This window comes from Alosa alosa, chromosome 1 (genome assembly GCF_017589495.1).
Source record: "Alosa alosa isolate M-15738 ecotype Scorff River chromosome 1, AALO_Geno_1.1, whole genome shotgun sequence".
Taxonomy (NCBI): Eukaryota; Metazoa; Chordata; class Actinopteri; order Clupeiformes; family Clupeidae; genus Alosa; species Alosa alosa.
Genome location: NC_063189.1, coordinates 33,972,016 through 33,992,950, shown reverse-complemented (window position 1 = coordinate 33,992,950; position 20,935 = coordinate 33,972,016). Strand labels below are relative to the sequence as shown.

Genomic DNA, 20,935 nt, shown 5'->3' with positions numbered 1-20,935 from the left:
CTAGCTGACAATTTTGTGTTGCATTCACACCTTGATTGTAAGGTTCGTCAGTCAACACAGTGTGCAATATCAGTCTGCCCTTTACCATTCAAAACAATGTGCACCACTGGGGGAGACTGACAGGTTTGCTCGAGACTGATGTAAGTTAACGTTACAGTTAAAGCTGCTAAGCTAGTAGCTACCTAGCTAACAAACAGTCACATTGAGCCCAAGCTAGCACATCCTAACCAGCCATAATATTGGCTAGCAAAGAAGTTGGCTATCCGTTACAAACACTACCACCATTAAAAGTTAGTCAGCATTAGTTAACGCTAGTTACACATGTGTATCCGCCAGAGATACAAGATTTGTCTTTAAGCGGAGAAACACTCATGGATAAAAAAAAAAAATCGATTTATTCATCAGCCATATCTAGCTTGCAGGCATAACTTATAATAGCTATCATAGGGTGTCAGCTATGCTAGGCGGCTTGCTTAAGATCTTACAAAAGTTGGTCACGTAGTTTTTTAGTTGTGAATTATCACATAAAACATCATCGCTGGTAAATCTCGTGAACCATATCACTATAAATTGGCTTAGCAATTCTTACATGGCTTTATGGTGGTTACGGAGGCTAGCAAGAATAGTTCCTGCGCGAGTAACGTTAAATGTTTTAAGTCAATGTTACCCAGCTGTCCTGTAAATATGCTTCGTAGCGATAGTAACATTTCGGTAGTATAGGTATTCACTCCCAATACTTTGCGGCTGTATTGTTCCACATACTGAGGAATGTCATGCATTTTCGTTCGGAAGTTTGCATTAATGTGTATCCTATTAAAATCAGCGTGAAACGGTTCGCCAGAATTACTAGCCACATAACGTTACAGCCTGAACTTGAAACGGGTGTTGCTAACGTTGGTTTACTGTACGACAGACTCCCATTGCGTGTAGGTTTGAAATATAACCAACGTTATCCCTAATTTTACTCCGTTTTATTATTCCATGGTCTCATTCAACCTCGAGAGACGCCAAGATTTGGAATGGGAACTGAAAAGTCGATTTAGCATCAAGGGACACAAGCTCAAAATTTCGAGCCCATTGCCCATACATTGTTGTTGACATAATGCTTATATTTTTAAGAGTTATGCCTTGGTAAGGTTTGGGAAATAATTGCAAATGTTGTACTTTTCTTGCGCAGTTTTGTTATGAAAGGAAGTTGGGCATTATGCAACGAGACTGACCCTGTTTTGAACATGTTAAAAGGTTATATAGCTAGTGAAAGAACTATGGTCCTCCTATTGCCTACTAATAATATGTCTGCATACAATAAAGACCATAATGGCATCATTTTAGCACACGTATAGTGCCTCGAATTTTGAGCACAAGCTTAGATGCTGCTAAACGGTTGTTTTGCGCCACGGGTTTCATCCCTGCGTACTTGAATGCTCCTAGGAATACAGTGCACCTCACTTGCCACTTTAGGCTAGACATGTTCCAGTTAGACACACATGAAAAATTCTTTCATAGATGAACACTACTCAGCCATTGTGCGGTCCGTCATTGATGCATTAAAGTGTGTATTGTGTAACGCAGTGTTTTCAACCACTGTGCCGTGAGAGATCATCAGGTGTGCAGCAGAAAATTACCCAAATGTCACTCACTGGTCCAGAAAAGCAACTGTTGCATCAAAGAATTTATAACCACATGCTCTCATTGATTGTATGATTGCACTATTTGTGGTATGCAGGCATTGTACAACAGAGGCCCCATATCCAGTATTCACAGAATCATCACATATCCAGTTCATAACAACATTTAAATTAGATATAGTCACCTACAAATGAAACAGAGGGCGCTTGTTTTATTGAGCAGGTCTTGCATAGAAGCCATAATAAGGCCATATCTGTGTATTATTTGAAATTTTAGGCTATGGTATGTTTATTTTTTCTTCACACAGGATGTTAGTGTGCCGTGTGACATTTTAAGTGTCAAAAGTGTGCTGTGGCACAAAAAAGGTTGTAAAACACTGGTGTAACGCAACTGTCTTTGGGGGCTTTCTTGCTATTTCAAACTTACTTAAAAGTTTAAGATTTACTTTCTGTCTTGTCTAGTCATCTCCTCTATTAAAGTGACAATTGTGGAGGAAGTGGAAATGTTATGAAATCTGCTGCACTAAGATGACTCTATGACTTGTCTTGTGTAAATGACATGATTACTCAAAATTTGTGCTTCACATGCTCCTATCAATTATCACTGTGAGGTTCATTGTAACATCCCTTAAAATTTGAATTAGAATTTTGAATGCAGCCCACATTTGTTTTATTATGTGAGAATTACACTCATCACAGTTGTGTGTGAGCAGAACAGTGTGGTCACTTGACTAAATAGGAAGACTTATGGGAGGAAATTGGTCAACTCGGGTTTGTTTTGTTTGTGGAAATGTAAAAGTATGGCTTCAGAAAGTAAAAGTGCTGCCATGAATTGGTTCTGCCTGAGCTTAACACAGGTGATTTCACTAATAGACTATGTGCATGAAAGGCTCTTCCTGTATGCTTATTTATTTTTCTGGTGGAGTGTTAACTGTGTTGTAACGGCATCTTCTGACATATTCTGCTCCTTACAGCTTCACTCCGACACTGAATATCTTGTTTGTCCAATAATAAATCCTTCTTTATCGTAACATGCTGATTCCGTAGTGCAACACCCAACCTGGTCCGTGTAGACACTAATTACGTTAACAATAGCATCAGGTTTGAACACACCTGGCTCCACCGGAAACAAACAAGCGCACAGAGAGCCTTTCCTGCCTTTTAGCTGATCTTCCTGGCTTAAGAGTTGTGCTAATTAGAATTTTAGTTGATTAACTGAATGGTTGGAACAAAAATGTGGCAGGACTTTTACTTTCTGAAGCCGGACTTCTACACCTCGGTTTGTTTGCTATGAGATGGGTAGTCCCACCCTCTCACCCAGTCACACAAATGGGATTGATGAACCAATATGGCAGTTCCCTCTTAGCTTGGCCTACGTACTTCCGCTCGATTTCTTTTCCCCGAAGTCAGAGAGTATCCAGGCTAGTTCCCTCTGCCTGCGATCAAATATAAAGCCAGAGCCCTGGGGCCTGTACTACGAAGGGAGCTTAACCTACCCAGATGTAACCCAGGGTTACTTTGTTAAACCAGGGTTGACAAAACCTGGTTATCTTAAGTGGTGTTAATCGGTACTACGACGCTGATTATGAAGTTGATTTGTTGAGCCGGGTTAACTTGTGCGCTGCTCACATAAAAGGGCGTGGTTGCAGCAAGTCACCACTTTCAATGATGACGATGACCTTATTTTACGGATGAGGAATGCACAATTATTATGCCAAGTTATGAGGAATTAAAACCCACTCTACGACAAAAATCAAATACGTCGGCAGTAAACAAAGCAAGGCAAAGCTGTTGGCAACGTATTGCAGATCGGGTAGCTGCCTAAAAGTAAAGTTTTATTTCCACATGTTCTTCAAATATGTGTTACGGAGGATTAATAGCTTGCGGAATGTCTGAAATGAGTTGAAATAATTAAATTGCCTATTTTGAGTTCATAGAAATGCCTACAGATGCAACACAATTTAGAAATGGGCATATTACAGTAATAGGATAATTGAATGTTTAAGTAGCCCCCATTGACTGATTTAGTGTATGCCTAATCCTCTGAACATTTCAGATGCAACACCATTGCCAAACGCACATGGCAGCAGGTGAAAATGAAACACAAACACATTATTCAGAATAGTAGCCTAGGTTTATATAGTTATAGCTTGCATTAATATATCTTAATTATGAAAACATGTAGGCCTAGCTTATAGCCTTCACTTGGCCTCTGTTTTACAGCTAACAAGAAACAGGTGTCTTCGAACACTACTGTAGGAGGAAAGGCACCAGCGTGTTTTACAGTAGCAGAAGAGTTGGCCATCGCAAATAATAGTGGAAGGCCCGATTATGGAGGGGTTGAGGGAGGCATTCGATTCGGATTCTGGTGCTGTGGAAATGTGTAGCCTTTATGTGCATGCAGGGTACAGTATGACATTCAATTCAACAAGTTTGTTAAAATGGTGATTTTTTATTTATTAGGCCTACTGTAGGCTATGTCCGATTTATTTTCGGCTATTCTTGCTCAGATGTTCAGCATACTGTAGGCCTATGTCCGATTTATTTTCGGACATACTCTTGCATCACCGATTGAATACATGAATGTCCACGTACGGGCATTGCTATGAGACGTCTTCCTAGATCATCTGACAAAGATAACGAATTTCCTCGGCTGACAATCTATATCGTCATAGAGAATATCGTCCGGTAGGCTATATATATTTTCTGGCGCTCTCTAAAACCCCTCGCCCTGGGCGAAGAGAGTCCCTCACGATTTGCGCTCCAATGTCGTATGGATCATCCAGGTACGCCGACATGTCTCGGGAGAAATTGTTAGTGGAGGGGTGGTTAACGGAAACCTCGTTATAAAGGGTGTGGTTAACGGAAACCTCGGGTTAACCAAGAACATAACCTGGTCGGAGCAGGTTTGAGATGCAGCGTAAATTGCCATGGCAGCATACCTCGGTTAAAACCTATCCACCTTCGTGAGTGCGGGTTAATCGGGAAGTTACGCCACACGTGATCAAGTTACTCTCGAAGTTAACCAGATAAGCCAGAAACCCCGCTTCGTAGTACAGGCCCCTGTTCTCCAACCTGCCGTTGAGAGTCGGTGTTGTTAAATGAATGTGTCTGCTAAACACCAGTCACCTACCTTCATCTACAAAGAGCATGTTTTCTATGTACTGGTGCCTTGATCAGGGTGTCCCACTAAGGGGCTGAATATGTATCTTATGGGCAGAGGTAGTTGTCACATAACACTCTCATCTGATTGTGAGTGTTATTTTACAAAAGGACTGGCTTTCATGTGGTCAACCATCTATCTATCATTTCATGTGGTCAACCATCTATCATAGGCTTGTTCCCCACCCTGTGCTGTGGCTGCTACGACACCTTCTGTTGTGCAGGCTGTAGCCCTGAGTGGTGTCACTGAGATGTTTGCAGCCGAGATATGATTAGCCAGGATAGCCCAGTACTTGACCTACCCCTATGCCTGCGTAGTAGAGACTATAGGTCTCCTTTGTGGTTGATGTAGCCTAGCCCAGGTAGTCCTGAACTAGAAGTGAAATACAGTGACTCAGCAACTGTAGTTAGGCTACTCATTCAAGGTTAAAGGCATAGATCTACTAAGGCTTTTTAAAATGACTGTCAGTTTAAGTGGTGTAACTCCTGGCTGTATGCATTGCCATTGCCAGTGATTTACTCTGTTGTGTCAAGCATCCCGGTTTTATTGTAAGGCAAGCCCATGGTCTTCTAAGCTTGGTTCCTTGCCCTCATTTCATGTCTCAGTTCTAATCAACTGGTCAAAGAGGCAGCTAGAGGGGCGGCTTGTTTTTGCCTGGCAGCTTAGATCTCCGCTCCAGCCTCAGCACTCCTGTGTTGTGCAAGATCTGGTGTGTGTTTCTTCGAGGCATTTTCAGAGCTATTGGGAAACGGCTACAACTGCAGTGCCCTTGTCATCTCTGTACGGTTTGTTGTGACACAGAAACACTTGAATTGAAGCATAGATGATATGTCCTAACTTATAGCGATTCACTTGATTTCACCTGTTAGTGTGGGGCTGTTTGGTGTCTGTGTTTGGACTTGGTTTGACATCTACTTTTTTCAAAACTATTACTTCAAGCTATGTTGTTCACTTTAGACACTAGATGCTTAGTGGCTTGATATTTTTGATGGTGTGTTTTTACCTGTAGTGAAGGGTTGTGTATTTTTTCGCCAGAGATGCATGGCTGAATTCCATTTGAAGAAGGATAATGCTAGGGAAATGTTATTGGAAGAAGCTATTTAACTGCCAGCGGCACCTAAACTGTGAACCATTTCCAGGTGTGTTTGTGAGGTAAACTCTCTAAACCAGTTATTACAGTTTCAGGTGGTGTCCTTTTGTGATGTGATCCAAGCATGCAGATTCACCCCCCACCACCACCACCACCTTCATTCTTCCTTGTTCCTCTGAAAACCGCTGAGAGGCCGGAGTGAATCTCCTGTCTGCTGGACTGTTTGAATAATTCAGTGATCTGCGACTCGGCTGCTGCTGCTGCTGCTGTGGTGTGGGGCTCTTGGTGTAACATACATACACACACTGAATGTATCTTTATTGCATGCCAAAGGCCAGCCGAAGGAAGCTGGGTTTTACACTGATTTTGCATTCATGAGAAGTATGTGAGACATAGCATCTGTGCATTTTAGATTGGCAGATTTGTGTCTTTTGTTCATGTAGTAAGACGAGGTTATTAAGTCATTAATATTTTCCCACGACTTTTGGGCTGCCATTTTGGTGTTTTACGTCATGAAGACTTAATATGATCCCGACATGCCTCCCTCCAGGGAGAGCCGTGTATGCCAGCAGCTACATTCAACCCTGCTGCTGAAAAGAGAAAGGATCTGAATCCAACAGCAGGGTGCCATAGACATAGTTTCAATTCTCTGTTTGGGAATATCTTTCCATGTCTCTGACAGACACATGTTGGCCCCCCTCTACTTTAGGTTCTAAGGTTCTGCCTAAAGAGACCCAGCTGTGGAGAGACACCTGTGTTGTTATGCCCACCTAAAGATACCTATAGGGATTACTTACTCAAAAGCTTTAGTGATTGGAGGAAGACAGTGATGTACTTCAAGAGGAGAGCCCCTGCACTGCACTGTCCTCTGGCTTTTAGAGTGCACAGTATTTCCTGTCCAGTTTCGTCTCTCCTTTCAGCGTCTCCTCTGTTACGGTCCAGGGGAGCGTCCGCCTGTGAACCGGCCGTGTGTGAGTGTGGGAAGCCTCTCCTGTCTGTTCTCCGGCAGGGCTTGCCCCTATGCCCTCTGCTTGCTTTCCTCTGGGAGCCAGAAGGGATGTGCGCTCAGTTCCTGACAAGCAGACAGGCGGCCACGGCCACAGCAACAGCCCAGATCTGTGGTGGAGGGAACGCTGAAAGGATTCCGCTTCCCTCCCCTCCCCCACCTTTACGCTCCTCACTGCAGCCTGTCTTGCTCTTCTGCTCTTTCACACCCCTTGCTCAAACACAATCGGACTCTCTCTTTCTCTTTCTCACACACACACGCACGCACACACAGGCACGCACACACACACAGAGCGCTGCAGGATGCTAAAGAACCCCCAACCCCTTCCCAGCAGAGTTCTGTTCCTGTGGAAACATTGTTTTCTGAATGGAGGCCATGTAGGCTGGTCAGTGTTGGTGCAGCCACTATAGTGGTGCCATAGTGGCCTTGGTAAGGGGTGATCATATAAAGAGAGCAAGGCAAATTCCATGTCAACCAATTATGGTTGGCGGTTTTTAATGGTAAAGTGATGCACAGTGCTAGCATCTTGAATTCATCTGGTTAACTTCACCATCACCATGTTTAATTTGGCACTTGTGGTTGTACCCCAGCCTTGCATCCTTTTTCTGAAAAGGAAAGCTGTTTCTGTGTAAATCTCAGTGCTCAGTGCTGGCCCATATTTCTCTCACCCAGTGAATTATTTAATGCTTCTCAAAACTCAAGCGATAAAAGATTGTGTGTGTGTGTTTGTGTGCGTGTGCGTGCCACGTTCCTTAGTGACCATACATTCTAGGTAAGGCCTCTTAAGGAGAAGCACCTGTCTGTCAGGTAAGGGCTGCCAACCCCAAGCAGATCAGTCCTAGATGCAGTCATAGAGGGCTTGTACCATACTCTTAATTCTCCTCTTCCCAGTGTCGAGCTTCTACTGACGTTTTGCTCACTGCCTTTGATTACGTTTCGCAGCAATTCATTGACTCTGTGTATTGTAATGCATTCATTGAGATGTTGAAATATCAGCTAGTTGCAAAAAGGATTAACTAAGAGTAAACACAAATATTTGTCCTGCATCTCAAAAATGAGTCAGGGGTTATCCAACACTCATCAGCTTACATTGCTAAATTGCAGAGACTGACATTTCTTCATTTCCTTGGCAGGTGTTGTAGAGAGCCTTTCCCAGGCCTATTTGCATCACAAGGTTGAGTGAAGGTTTCAAAATGCAGGGTTCCCACGGCCACAGAATTCCTGGAAAAGTCATGGATGTTTGCAATCCCACTTTCTAGGCCTGGAAATTCAACAAGATATTAGATATTTCATTGTGTGAATATCTGTAGTGTGATTGTTTGTAGTAGTAATTCCATCAGGAGTCCATGAACAGTTGAACACAAAGAGTATTGAAAGTGGTTGTATGTCTCTGGTTCTGGTTGACCTGTAAAGACTCCTGTTGAAGGCATCATGTGCCTTTGTGAGCCCCTAAATGTTTAAGAACTGTCTCTGGCTGGGAAGATAGTTTGACAAATAACAGGCAGGTTGATTTCCCTGGGGCATGCGTGCACATGAACAAGTTTTCTTGATCAAAGAAAATTACACAAAACAGGACGCACATGGCTCTCCAGTGCGTAGACTGTTTTCTTTTTATGAAGAAGTGATGACATTTCTGTCATACAGATGACCATACTTATATTTTCTCCACAGGCAGTAGGCTTACGTTTTAAGTCAGAGGGAACAGGTTAGGGAGACTATAAGCTCCTACTCAAGTGGTAACTTACTCAGGAAGTTAAATGCCTGTTTATCACTTGCAGATATAGTATGACTGGTATTGTCATATTTCTAACACCCATTGTATTTTGCACTCAAGATGTTATGAAGAGGAGCCCTGGAGCTGATCTAGAGTTGTTGCGTAGCATGATGTAAATCTTTTAAGACTTGCTCAAGCCATGCTGTTGCCTGCCTGGCGTGTGTGTATGTGCAGGTGCACCCCCATGAGATAGCTACTCAAGTGGCCCTCCAGAGGAGAACGGGGCCTTTGGGTGACAGCAGAGCTGGGTCCCGTTGTGTTCTGGGGGGGATGAGGCTGCAGGGCTGCGGGCGACTGGCTCGGCAGCTGGCAGCTCAGTCCAAATGCCTTAAGTTCTATTAGCGAGGATAATCCCCAGGGAGAGTCCAAGTCCAAGACCATGTCTTACGGTGCGTCACACTTTTCTCACACACCCAAACGCAAGCATGCGCTCTTTCACATTCTGTCTTCTGTTTCCCCTCCCTGCCAGCTCCATATTTCCACCCACTCTGTGTTCACATTGTCTTTGTTCTCTCCACTATCTCCGTCTCTCTCCCTATTAGTCTCTAGCGTCTGTGTATCCTCCTTGTAAAGCTGCCTGACTTTCTCCCCAACACATGGCAGCCACCTGCTTTCCAGATTATACACTGAAGGAAGGGTAGCTTGCCCAGGCTTTCGTTACATTCTTAAGCTCTTCCTCTAACAGTGCATAATAAAGCCCCCCTCTCTGATACTTGTTTTCTCTCTGGGGTGAGACGTGAAAACAATCCTTAATGACGTTTGTACTCCGCAGCAAGCAGACGTCCAAAAATACGCTGCACATTTACACACCGGGAACACTGCCAGATGCATCATCACTGGCTTTGTGAAGAGATGTAAGTGATGGTTAGCATTTATGTGCTGAAATAGGGTGAGTAGTGAAAATGGTGGGAGCATAGTGAGAATGTGGGGGTCTCAGTCTCCCCCAGCCTGTGTGTGTGTGTGTGTGTGCCGCTACTCTACACCCATGTCTTTTCCCCTCAAAGGCTCATGACATCAAAGGGGAGCAGCTCTGCAGTGTGGGAGATAACATGCTGCACTACTGAGCTGCAGTTAGCTCCCCCAGATCCCATCCCTCCAGGCCTTGACCTGCTCCTTAACCAAAGACCCTGGCTCTGGGTTCTGCGTCCATCCGGTCCAGGTCCTTGCTTCATGGCCCAGGTAGCCGGAGGAATGGCTTCCAGGTGTTCTCTCTCTCTTCTCTTCTCTTCTCTTCTCTCTCTCTCTCCCTCTCCCCCCATGCTGCTGTGGTTCCCTCTTCCTGCCTGTGTGTATGTCTTGCCTCAGTGCTCTGCCAACTTGGCCTGCTAAGGATGTCCCTGTCTTGCTGGAAGGCACTGATTTGTATGTCTTCCCCCTGGTGTTTGGGTCGTTTCCCAGTGCTCCTTGCTGGGCCATAAAGATGGCTCCGTTTTAAGGAGCCTTCTTCCATCGACTCCAACAGCACGTGCTGGGTGCTGGCACTAATGAGAGATTTTCTCTCCTCACCTGGCCCCCATCTCCCTTATCTTCCATTTGGTCCTCTACATACAGATCGAAAACTCCACATTGTCCATTTCTAGCACTAGGCAATGCAAATTTAACTAAAGAGACTTTTTATGTTTTGGTCATAACAGACTTCCAAGCCCCTAGTTTCAGAAGCAGAGAACAGACAAAAGCATTGTTTTTGTGTTCAGAGCCTCCTATGTGCAGTACTTGATTATACGCATCACAATCAGTTAATGCTTTTTATTTGCGCACCAATGTATATTTTGCCATATTTTTGTTTAACTGGCGTTATTTAAAACTAGATACAATTCTGATTTTCCTCCCTATAGAGTACCGAAGCCATGACCTAGCGTTGTCAAGGCAGCAATTATACTGGATCTAAACAAACCAATCTAACCATAGAGGTGACCATAGTGGTGGCTTTCTCAATCTATTTAAATATTTTTACTAGTGCTGTCAAACGATTAAAAATGTTAAATCGCGATTAATCGCTGAATTCCTATAGTTAATCATGATTAATCACATATTTTATCATATGATTAAAATTCTATTATTTTACATTTCTGAACTTTCCAGGAGTCCATATAAAGCAATTATTCTCTATCTTGATTGGGATTCAAATGAAAGCAAAGCAAGTTACTTTATTAACTAAATTTTGTACATTTGTTTATTGACTATTTTGTATTTTATTTCAAATCAAATTTCAAAAGATGTGCAGCAGACCTAAAGCAACACAATATATTCATCAGAAATATAGCTGATATAAGCTGAAATAAATGCTACCGCAGAAATGCATGCACAAAATGTAGGCCTACACACATTATAAAGGGCATAACAAACAGAAAATATTATATTCATACTATATTCATTATCTTTGAGTTTAGTTGAAAATAAGGAACTTTTCGACATGAGTGCACTGCCATTGTATAGGCCTACAGTCTATGGTGCACTGTCACTTGCCACACACATCAGCGCCAAAGTTTTTAACGGGCAAACACTGGATGAACAATGGATTTTATGGAGCAGCGTCGACCAAATATAACCAGAGACTTTCTAATGTGGAGACACAGCACTCAAAAAATACTCCATAGAAATGCATGGGGCTAGTTTGTCACGCCAATATGGCCGTTGTCTACACATATCCCACCCCTTCCTCGGCAAAACGTCCACATGTGGATACATTGAGCCAATCATATGGTGTGTTGTGAAGACATCGTGCCAATCATGTGTTGTGATCTCGCCGCTGGAGCAAGATGGGTGTCGTGAAGCCTTTGCGCACGCGCCTTTCTGCCGAAATGGATGCCCAACGAGTGCCCAAAAAGCGTTGTCAAATGGCCGCCGAGTGTAGGGACTTGCCTAAAAGACTTTGATATAACTGAATGGTGATTTACACGGCGGCTGGTTTGCGGAGTTGTATTGAAAAGAATTGAATCGAATGTAAATGAATGTTGAAAGCAGAGTGCATCGCACTCATGTCGGCATCGGTGTCCACAGCCATTTAAAACACCATTTAGCCGACCGGGAGTTCAGAACTGCGTTGGTGTTTATTATCTCCATGACTACAGGAGGAGGACTAGGAGGAAGTAAAGTTCTTAGAATATTTGCTAGGAAGTGTTTGGCAGTTGGAGGACAAGAAACAGTACATCAAAGCCACATAAAGCCAAAGAGTCAAAATAGTAGCAGCCAAAGAGGATTGTTGATAAAAGAACAAGTAACAGTGAAACTCTTTAGCCGGCTCGTAAGCCCAACCAAGTGTGTGCAGCATGCCTTTACGTAGCCTACTAACGGCGCATCATCATAAAGATACATTTGATCTGCATCACGCCCCATTTTAGCGGAAAACAAATAAACATTATATTATTGATTCCACTGGAAAAAACAGCTAGTAATCACACGTTGACGTTTAACAGGACATTAAATCATTTTACTAACACGGCAGTTATGAAGAATTATGTGTATGTAACTTACTAATGTCGAAACTATGTACATTACCAACCTAATTTGTTTGCAATACCCCAATGCAACCGTTACATTCAGAACAAATTTAGCACATAGCTCTGTTCTGTGTTTGACCATGCTACTGGGAAGTGAAATGCCCAGGCTGCTGTTGTCTATGTTACCATGGTTACCAGACCAGCATATATCCCCCATTCTCCTTATGGGTAGGTGCTTTTTATTTCCCTCTCTTCATTGCCTCTCTGTGATCCAAACACGCTCATCATCAGACCCTCAGGTCTTTTCTTTCCCCTGGTGGTCTTTGTTGGCTCTTGGGTTGTCTCAGAATTCACTCTTATTTCATCATTTGAGTTTCTTTATTTGCTACAAGAACTGTTTCCATATCTTGAAGGTTGATTATTCACTGTTCAAAGGAGTGTGTTTAGAATGAGCAACAATAGCCAAGACTAATGTGTCAAGAGCAATAGGCAGGGCAGCAATGCCTGACGCACCAGGGTGAACCTGGCCATGGTCTGTGGTGAACCCCGCTCCCCTCCTCCTGTCTTTTCCTGTTTCCATTCCTGTTGCTGGTAATGGGGTCAGAGAAGGAGGAAGCCACTGGTGAGTAGGGAGAACAACTCACATAATTTCTGACCGCTGCTCCAATTCCCACACCGGCCTTCATGGTGACATCACAAGCATCTTTGTTGTTCCAGAGGATGTCCTGAGCTGAGGGCCATCTCAGTGACTTCAGTAATTTCATAAATATTATTCCTATGTTTATTACATTTTACATTGATTCATGTTCATGGTCAGGGCTTAAATTTCACTGCGGGATTGCGGGTATTGCGCATAATTTGTTCAAGTCCCGCAACTCTAGCCATCATAATGCGAGAAATTCCCGCATACACTTTTACAGCCTGTCTGATGACGTTAATATAGCCTAATCATTAAGTGGCGTGAATGCGGTGCTATTGACCGGACTGATCAACTACCGAGTTGAATTGAACATAGCCTCATGGAGAGAGAGAGAGAGAGAGAGAGAGAGAGAGAGTTTGCGCTTACGCAAATAGGCTACGCTACCATGGCAAACTTTTACATCTAGAAAGAGCTCCTTGGTAACTATCCTGCTAGCTCAGGTCACGTCAACACTTGATCCCAGAAAGATTGTCTTCGACATGTCAACATTTATTGTATCTACTGACATAGAAAACATAACGATTTGCATACACATACCGCACTATGCACAACTTTTATTCACTAGCGACTGATTACTCGGCTAATTACTCCATAGAATTACTCTCAGGTATTTTCTTAAAGTGACAGGCACTCAATTACACCTACTCATCACCAATGTGCACTCAATTGGACCTACACACCACATTAAAGATATGCCTAAGTGTTATAGGTTAAACGTCAATATGAGGCATTCAAATTACTAAATATGTTTAGCTAGTAGTAATTACTAGTACAATGCTATACTTTAAAAAATGCATTATTAAATAAATACACTCTATATGAATTCAAAAATATATGATAGAAACATATCACATAAGCTATCATTTTCAGTGTGTGTTTGTGTGTGTGGAGAGAGTCAAGCAGAATCTAGGATGTCCACTGTTGTGAATGATCCCACTACAGTATATATTACTGATGACGTCAGGGTGGTGGGGGCCCCAAAATCAAACACTTTTTTTAAAAAAGTATCGAAGTATTGACTTGGTATCAGAATGGACCCCCCCTCCCCCCCAAATTGTGTAAATCCCCCCTACATGAATAACCTAAGGGGGGAATTCCCCCCCATTTTGAAAAATGAATTTTAAGCCCTGATGGTCTTTGGTTTGATGTTGGACGTTAAACAAAGTTGGAGAATGTAGAAACCCTCTGTGTCTCTGCCTTCCCATCCCCATGTGTTCTGTAGATGCACATGAAAGCCTGGGTGCCCTGCTGAGGACAAGTTACAGACTGCAGACACACACACACACACACACACACACACACACACACACACACACACACAAACAAAGGTTAACTTTATCATGGACACAAAAGTCCCCTTTTTCCTGTAGATTAAATGAATAAATAGGATCGTTGGCTTTGACATACTGGGCGCTTTGTTGTACCCGATGGGTATGACTTATTTTCCTTCTCAATCCCCCATTGTCTCCCCTGCAGGAAGGATCGATAGCCATTGACTTGCTATCAGCACAATAAAGCGTGGTATCATGTGGTGGCCAGGGAGTGTCCATCTCTATCTGTCTGCTTGTGTGTGCACACTCGGGCTCCGTCCGGGCTACCTTTCAAAGTCCCACCTTATCTTCTAAATGAAGCCATTATCCTTCTCGAGAGAGGTGATGCGTGCCAGCAGAGCCAGCCCTCAATACCTCCCATTCACTGCCTTCTCCCCCCCCCTACATGAGGAGGCATGCGCTGCTGCACATCCAGTTATAACTCATCGATTTTTGTGAGTGAGAACCAAGAGCTGGGCCTTTATTGTTTGGCATAGACGGCCCCTTGTGTTTCCTGTGATGACCATCCAGAGTTCAAGGGCTAATTAGGCGGTCAGGGCCCGTTCCCAGGCAGTCCTCGAGGGCTAAGCGGCCTCCTACTGCTCTGCTGTGGTGCGTTTGTCTTGTGACACCGTTTGCATGGACTAAGCCTAGACACTGTATTTATCTTGTAGAGGCCATCGCAAGGGGGGTAGGAACTGTATAGCTTTGTGTGTGGACTGTCGAGAACAGAAGAATGGGTGGGGGTGGAAATGTTAAACTTGACCTCATTGGAGAAGGTCATGTAGTTGTATAGATAGATAGATACATACTTTATTGATCCCCAGGGGAAATTCAAGGTTTCAGTAGCATACAGACAACACATTCACTAACAGCAGAAAAAGTATATAATATAAAAACACAACTAAGAAATAAGGACAGTAAAAGATAAAGAATATACTAAAATACAAATTATACTAACTAACACTTAATATAAATCAATTCTAAAATGTTTATAGGATGATTGATAACAACTTCAGATGCTCACTGTGGTCTACTATAGGCTTTGCTCAGCAGATTAATTCAGTCCGTGTACTCAGAGCACCAGGGACGCTGAAGGCAAACATACTGAAAAATTAGAAGAATTGCTCTTGGGAGCATCCATGGGTCACATAGAAAGCCAGCAGGTTATGGTGGTTATGTATTGCAAGATGACTTGTCAGCAATTCTCACTGCTGGCTGGTTCCAGACTGCACATAGCAAATCTGCTCTCACTTGTTATATTCTCTGACACTGCAGAACTCCCTCCAATAGCTGACTTGCTGCTGCTAATTAGACCGATTGAGGTGGTGGTTGGCTTTATTGAAGCTGAAAGGAGCTTCCGTGTGCCCCATCCTCTTGGCGAGGAGGCTGACGGTGCAAGTCTCTTCCTTTGGGCTGTTTTATCGGTCCTGCGGCGGGTTGTGGCAGCTGTCAGCAGTGCCCGGGGCGGGTGGCGCTGCCCCAGACTAGGCTATTAACCCGCCCAGCAGGACCAGTCCTCCTGAGTCAGCAGGACTCTGGTGCGGAGACCAGACTCGGCCTCGCAAAAAGCCCAAGGACGGGAGGGGAAGGTGGGAACCTGGATCACATCTATTGTCAAACCTGCACTGCACTTATCTCTCTTTTTTTCAAATGTCAGACACATGTTTATTCAACAATGTGTTTTTGCCAGTAGCCTAGATCTTGGTCAAATGAACTGCATGTGAAAATAAAACTGTATATTTAATGAGGCAAACTACACCATTAGCACTTATTATTGTTACTTATTTATTGTGTGAAATCAGCTATTTGCATAAACTATACGTGGATATGAGGCTTTGTGTGTTTAGCAATATGGTCAGCAGTTTCAGGTTTCACACAGGGATACACAGAACTTCATAGTCACACACCTTCAATGGCTGGTAGGAATGATTGTTATGTCTGTGATAGTTGTGTCAGATCAACATACAACATCAAAATAAATTTGACATGACACTAGGGGCTGCAACTAAGGAATAATTCATAATTGATAATGCATTCTTTATTGTCTTGATTAATTGATTTGTAGTTTGGCCTATAAAATGTCTATCAGCGTTTCCCAAAGCCCAAGATGACAGCCTAGATTTTTTTTTGTCCACACGCAAAATATATTCAGTCCTATTTTGCCTGACATTGCACATCAGCTACTTAGGAAATCATTGCTCCTACATACTTTGGCCTATAATCAAATGCCTGACCTCTATGGAAAGCTGAGAGAGACACTGTAGTTTCTTGGAAAACAATCAGAAAAACTGTGATTTACTGGCACAGAGTTACAGAGGCTAGAATATTGTTTTCTCATTCTGCCGGATAACAAGCATCTCTGAACTGACCACATTTCAGCCCTCTAGGTCACTTGATATGACTTAGAAACACAACTGAGCCCTAGCATCAGGTCTTTTGAAGCTGTGTGCAAAAGGTAGATCAATATAGAACTTACTTTATACTTACTTTAGACTATTATTTGCCAAGGTATGCTCATGTGTTTTGTAAAATGCCCTATGGGAACTCCCCATAGGACTTTTGGTTTTCCAAAATGAATACTGACAATGAAATGCTTACTGTATATGAACCCCTTTGTGTAGAAGCATAATCTTTGTCTCAAATGAAAGGTAACCCATTGAAGTTTCATGCTTGTATTTGGATTAGGGGTTATATGCTTCAGGGGTTCTGATATGGAATAACTATATATGGAATAATAATTTTTGAGTATATCTAGCATATTGCTAAAAGTTTAAGTGAAAAACAAAGTTAAGGCCATCCTTAAAAATATTCTTGTTTGCAGTAACAGCCAAAAAATAAAAAAATGGGTCGGTAGGTAGGTCAATATTTTTTTTTCAAGATTCAAAGTGAAAAAAAAAGTACAATTTTGGTCATGGTGATTATTAGGTATGAATTTAAACAATTGTGCATATTGTGATGTAACTGACTGGGTCCTCAACCCGTGCCTTCAGGCATCACTGCAAACCTCAATCTGATGCAGGTTATGTAGACCAGCCTTTCTCAAACTTCTTTGACCTGAGGCCCAGTCATGGCAGACTTTGGGGCCATAAGGCTCATCTACACGCATTCCAACCCCACTCCTCCAAATCAAATTGTCATTATCATTATCACAATCATTATTATGCCTAGATTGTTATACATGCACTTTCACTTAAATATTTTGTGACATGCACATCAGAGGACTGCTTTAGTAATGTAAGATATAATTAGTTTCATTACTTTTGCATGGTTGCATGATGCTTGCATAAGAAAAGAAATACTTCTCAAAACAGCAACAATTATATGGGTGCTATTGTTTTGGGATGTTTTCCTGCAAGCATCATACATTGGTATGGAGAAAAAAAAAAAAAAAAAAACATGTTTTTAATGAAGTTTAATTTGAATGCCTGAATGTAAGGATTCAGGAAACACAATACCAGCTTTTTGGCGAAAGCAGATAGGCGTAAATCACTGATCTGTTGATCTTTAACAGATAGAAAGAAGGCTACAATGGCGTTTGCAATAACGTTATATTCAAATTTGACTATACAATACTTTCGGTGCTATATAGTGTATTATACAGTCTCTGCTCTGTTTCTATGGAAGTTCCAAAATCAACGTCGTTTTATCAAATTGTCGTTAAACAATTAAATAGCATTCAACAAGTTGAGCGAAGCTTTGATACCAACGTTATTGATTATTTTCAGTTTCTCGGCATGAGCGCCTGCATTGAATGAGCGCTCATACCACCACTTTCTTGTATGGCTCCATGTTTAATGACATCGATAGCAGAAGCGTTTGTTTTTTTTTTTTTGTCGACCCTAGCGGTATCTTTATCAACTTCGCGAGCAAATTATCAGGCGAAGAACCGGGCCTAATTTCCTCCACGACTCCTGCGGACCATCAGTCTTGCGGACTCATATTTTGAGAAATACTGAATAGACCACAACCAATTTCAATTCTTCAACACGGTCACCGTTAGACTAGAGGTGAGAAGGAATGGGAAAAGATCTGGGCACAGTTCTTCCAGAACCGTGCCAAGTAATGGCGTTGTCGATATGTTTGTGTGAATGAAGCGAAGCGTATAGGCCATAGTGTGACATCGTAAACCAATGGTGTACAGATGGCGCCACAGGGTTTTATTTAAGAGAGCCTACGTTTGTATGTAGGCAATTTATATTCACAATACTTAGGCCTACTAAAATAAATAGTATTTTATTTGTATTGGTGGTTTAGAGTAAAAAAAAAATCGATTCGGTCTTAGCATAAGTTCACAACCCGGCAAGTCGGTCGGACTAAAGGGAAAAAAAATAAATATGTGGGTGGGTTCTATTGACAGAATTCGATCGGATTCTGACAAGCGAAAATATTTTTAAGGATGGCCTAAGTTAAAGTTTTTCCTCTTAAATTACTCACATTTATATACTTGTGTATATTACACAAAATAGTTGATACTTCATTTAATAGTTGACAGCTAATTGATTAATTGCTGCAGCAGTACATTAAACCAAACATTGTTGCCTATGAGTTGCGTAAAGACAAATTAATACATTGTGTTGCATTAACAGAACAGTAGGCCATTGAGTGCAAAGAAATACTCTTAACCAAATGTTGCTAAAAATAGGTTGTGGTCAGAGGTTTTAAAAACTGACATGAATCTGACATCTGGTTAAGTAACCTATACCTAAGCCTCAGGTGCATCATACAAGTTGCTTTTGTAGTTGTAGATGCTTCTCTCCAAACTGAAGCACAGTGTGCTGGGATGTTGTTCAGCAGAGTGTTTAAAAACAGGGTGGAGGGTGACATGGTGTGTGATCTGTTGCTGGCATCACCTGTTTCCTGTGTCGCAGCGCTCCACCCAGCACTTTTCTTCTGAGAGTTTCCAATGTGCAGCCACAGTCATACTTTGGATGTCTTGTATGAAAATGAGATATGTGTTGACTGTTTGCGATCTTGTCACAGTGCAGAGTGTGCAATAAATCATGGTGCTTATATAGATTAAACATAGCCGTTTTTACCGCTGTAATTCTAAGTCACTGGGAGCTGAGCTGAGTAGTTATTGAGCAGTGTCTTTGATAACTTGACATGGACCCTCTGATGCAGGTTCAGAGATCGGTTCGAAGACTAATGTCCTTCTTTACTCCGCTAGCTTTATCGTGGGGATGCTACTAATCTCCTGCGGCGGTGGTTTGGTGAATCTGCCAGTGTGTACAGCGCTTCCTGAATCACTCACAGCCTCAATGCTGTTCAGACCTGATGCTTCTGCTCTCGTACACCCATCAGTCCTTTAACTGGCTGGGCTGGAATGGGTTGTCTTGGGTTCTGTGGACCTGACCGGCTGGGGTTTCTGGACTCAACAGTGTGTGCAGTCGTGGGACAGTGGGGCCATGGAGATATCGACCCCGCTCATTCCCACACTTCTCTCTTCCCCTCTCGGACGAGTCCTGACAATGAAGCCCAGTGTGTCTGTACGGTTTGGGAGCTCTCTCTCTCTCTCTCTCTCTCTCTCTCTCTCTCTCTCTCTCTCTCTCTCTCTCTCTCTCTCTCTCTCTCTCTGCCTCTTTTTTAAGCCTCCTTGATGGGCTGTGTAGCTACCTTCCCTGGAGCGGTGAAAGGAGCCCCCTGTTCTGCTGTGGGCCACAGGGTGCTGCTACTGTGGAGGCTCTGTGAGATTGCACACAGGGTGGCAGACACACACCTGTCTGTGTGCATAGTGTTTGCGTTATGTCTGGAGGTTTGATGAGCATACTCTTGCTTGTTTAAAGTGATCTCGGGGCCTCATTTTCTGTGACCCATCATTAGAGTCTTTAGAGATTTTACCCAGCTAGAAGAGTAGGGTGTGTGTGTGTGTGGTGTGCAGCTGTATGTTTGCCTCCGGTGTTGTCTGTAATCAGACGGCTGCTACTGCCTACACCTCCTGCTGTGGCTTTAGGCTCTTGCTGGAGTGGCCTGCACAGGAGGCTGCTGGTGACGCCTGTATGCTCTGTGCACTTGACACAAAATTATTAGATAGATACTTTATTGATTCCCAAGGGGAAATTCAAGGTCCCAGTAGCCATACACACAATACACAACAACATAAACAAGATGATAAAAAACAAAAACAAATCCACATGACTAAAATGAACAGTAAAATATACTAAAGATACTAAAACAAGGATCCACATGAATGTACTAAGGATGTATAAGCATGAGTTGCCAGACATAATGGTGAAGAACCAGGTATTTTGTGCCTCCTTTGTCTTTTTATCCAATATTTGAGTTTTCTGGTTGCCTGGAAATGTCTATCCTTTTTTGACTTCCCAGGCAACAGTCTGCTGTTTAGTCTGTGTACCTTGCATGAAATGTCTTTGTAAGGGGAGTGATTTCAGGGTTTGAGTGTGTTGCCCTTCTATTGTTCTTGTGTGTGTTTAAGGCAGAGTGTCTGTGTGTGCAGCAGACAACTCTCTGGAGGAGGCTACCCTGATCTTAGTGTCTGCTGCAGGGTAGGTGAAAAGACTTGACTTTTGAACTTCTGATGTCTATTTATTTGGTTTGTCTGTTTTGGAAATGTTTACAGAATACTGTGTTTCTGCATGAATGAAAAAGTGTGTGTGTGTGTGTGTGTGTGTGTGTATAGGCATAGAAAAAAAGTAGGGTAGAATAAAAGCATGCAAGTTTTGCCTGTCTCATTCCGAGTCTTTTTATGGTTTAAACTCACTAAACGCACAGTGTTGGGTTTCAGCATAGTCTGAATAGTCTCCCCTCACCAGTGGAAATGCAATCTGCATGTTTTTTCCCTCCCTCCCTCCCTCCTTGCATCC

At 42.7% G+C, this 20,935-nt stretch overlaps 1 long non-coding RNA gene across 1 annotated transcript in view; it reads left to right on the top strand.

Moving 5' to 3' along the window:
* LOC125294044 overlaps positions 1–20,935 on the top strand; it is a 57,813-nt gene that overhangs the window by 664 nt on the left and 36,214 nt on the right. The gene's annotated exons all lie outside the window — the stretch shown is intronic.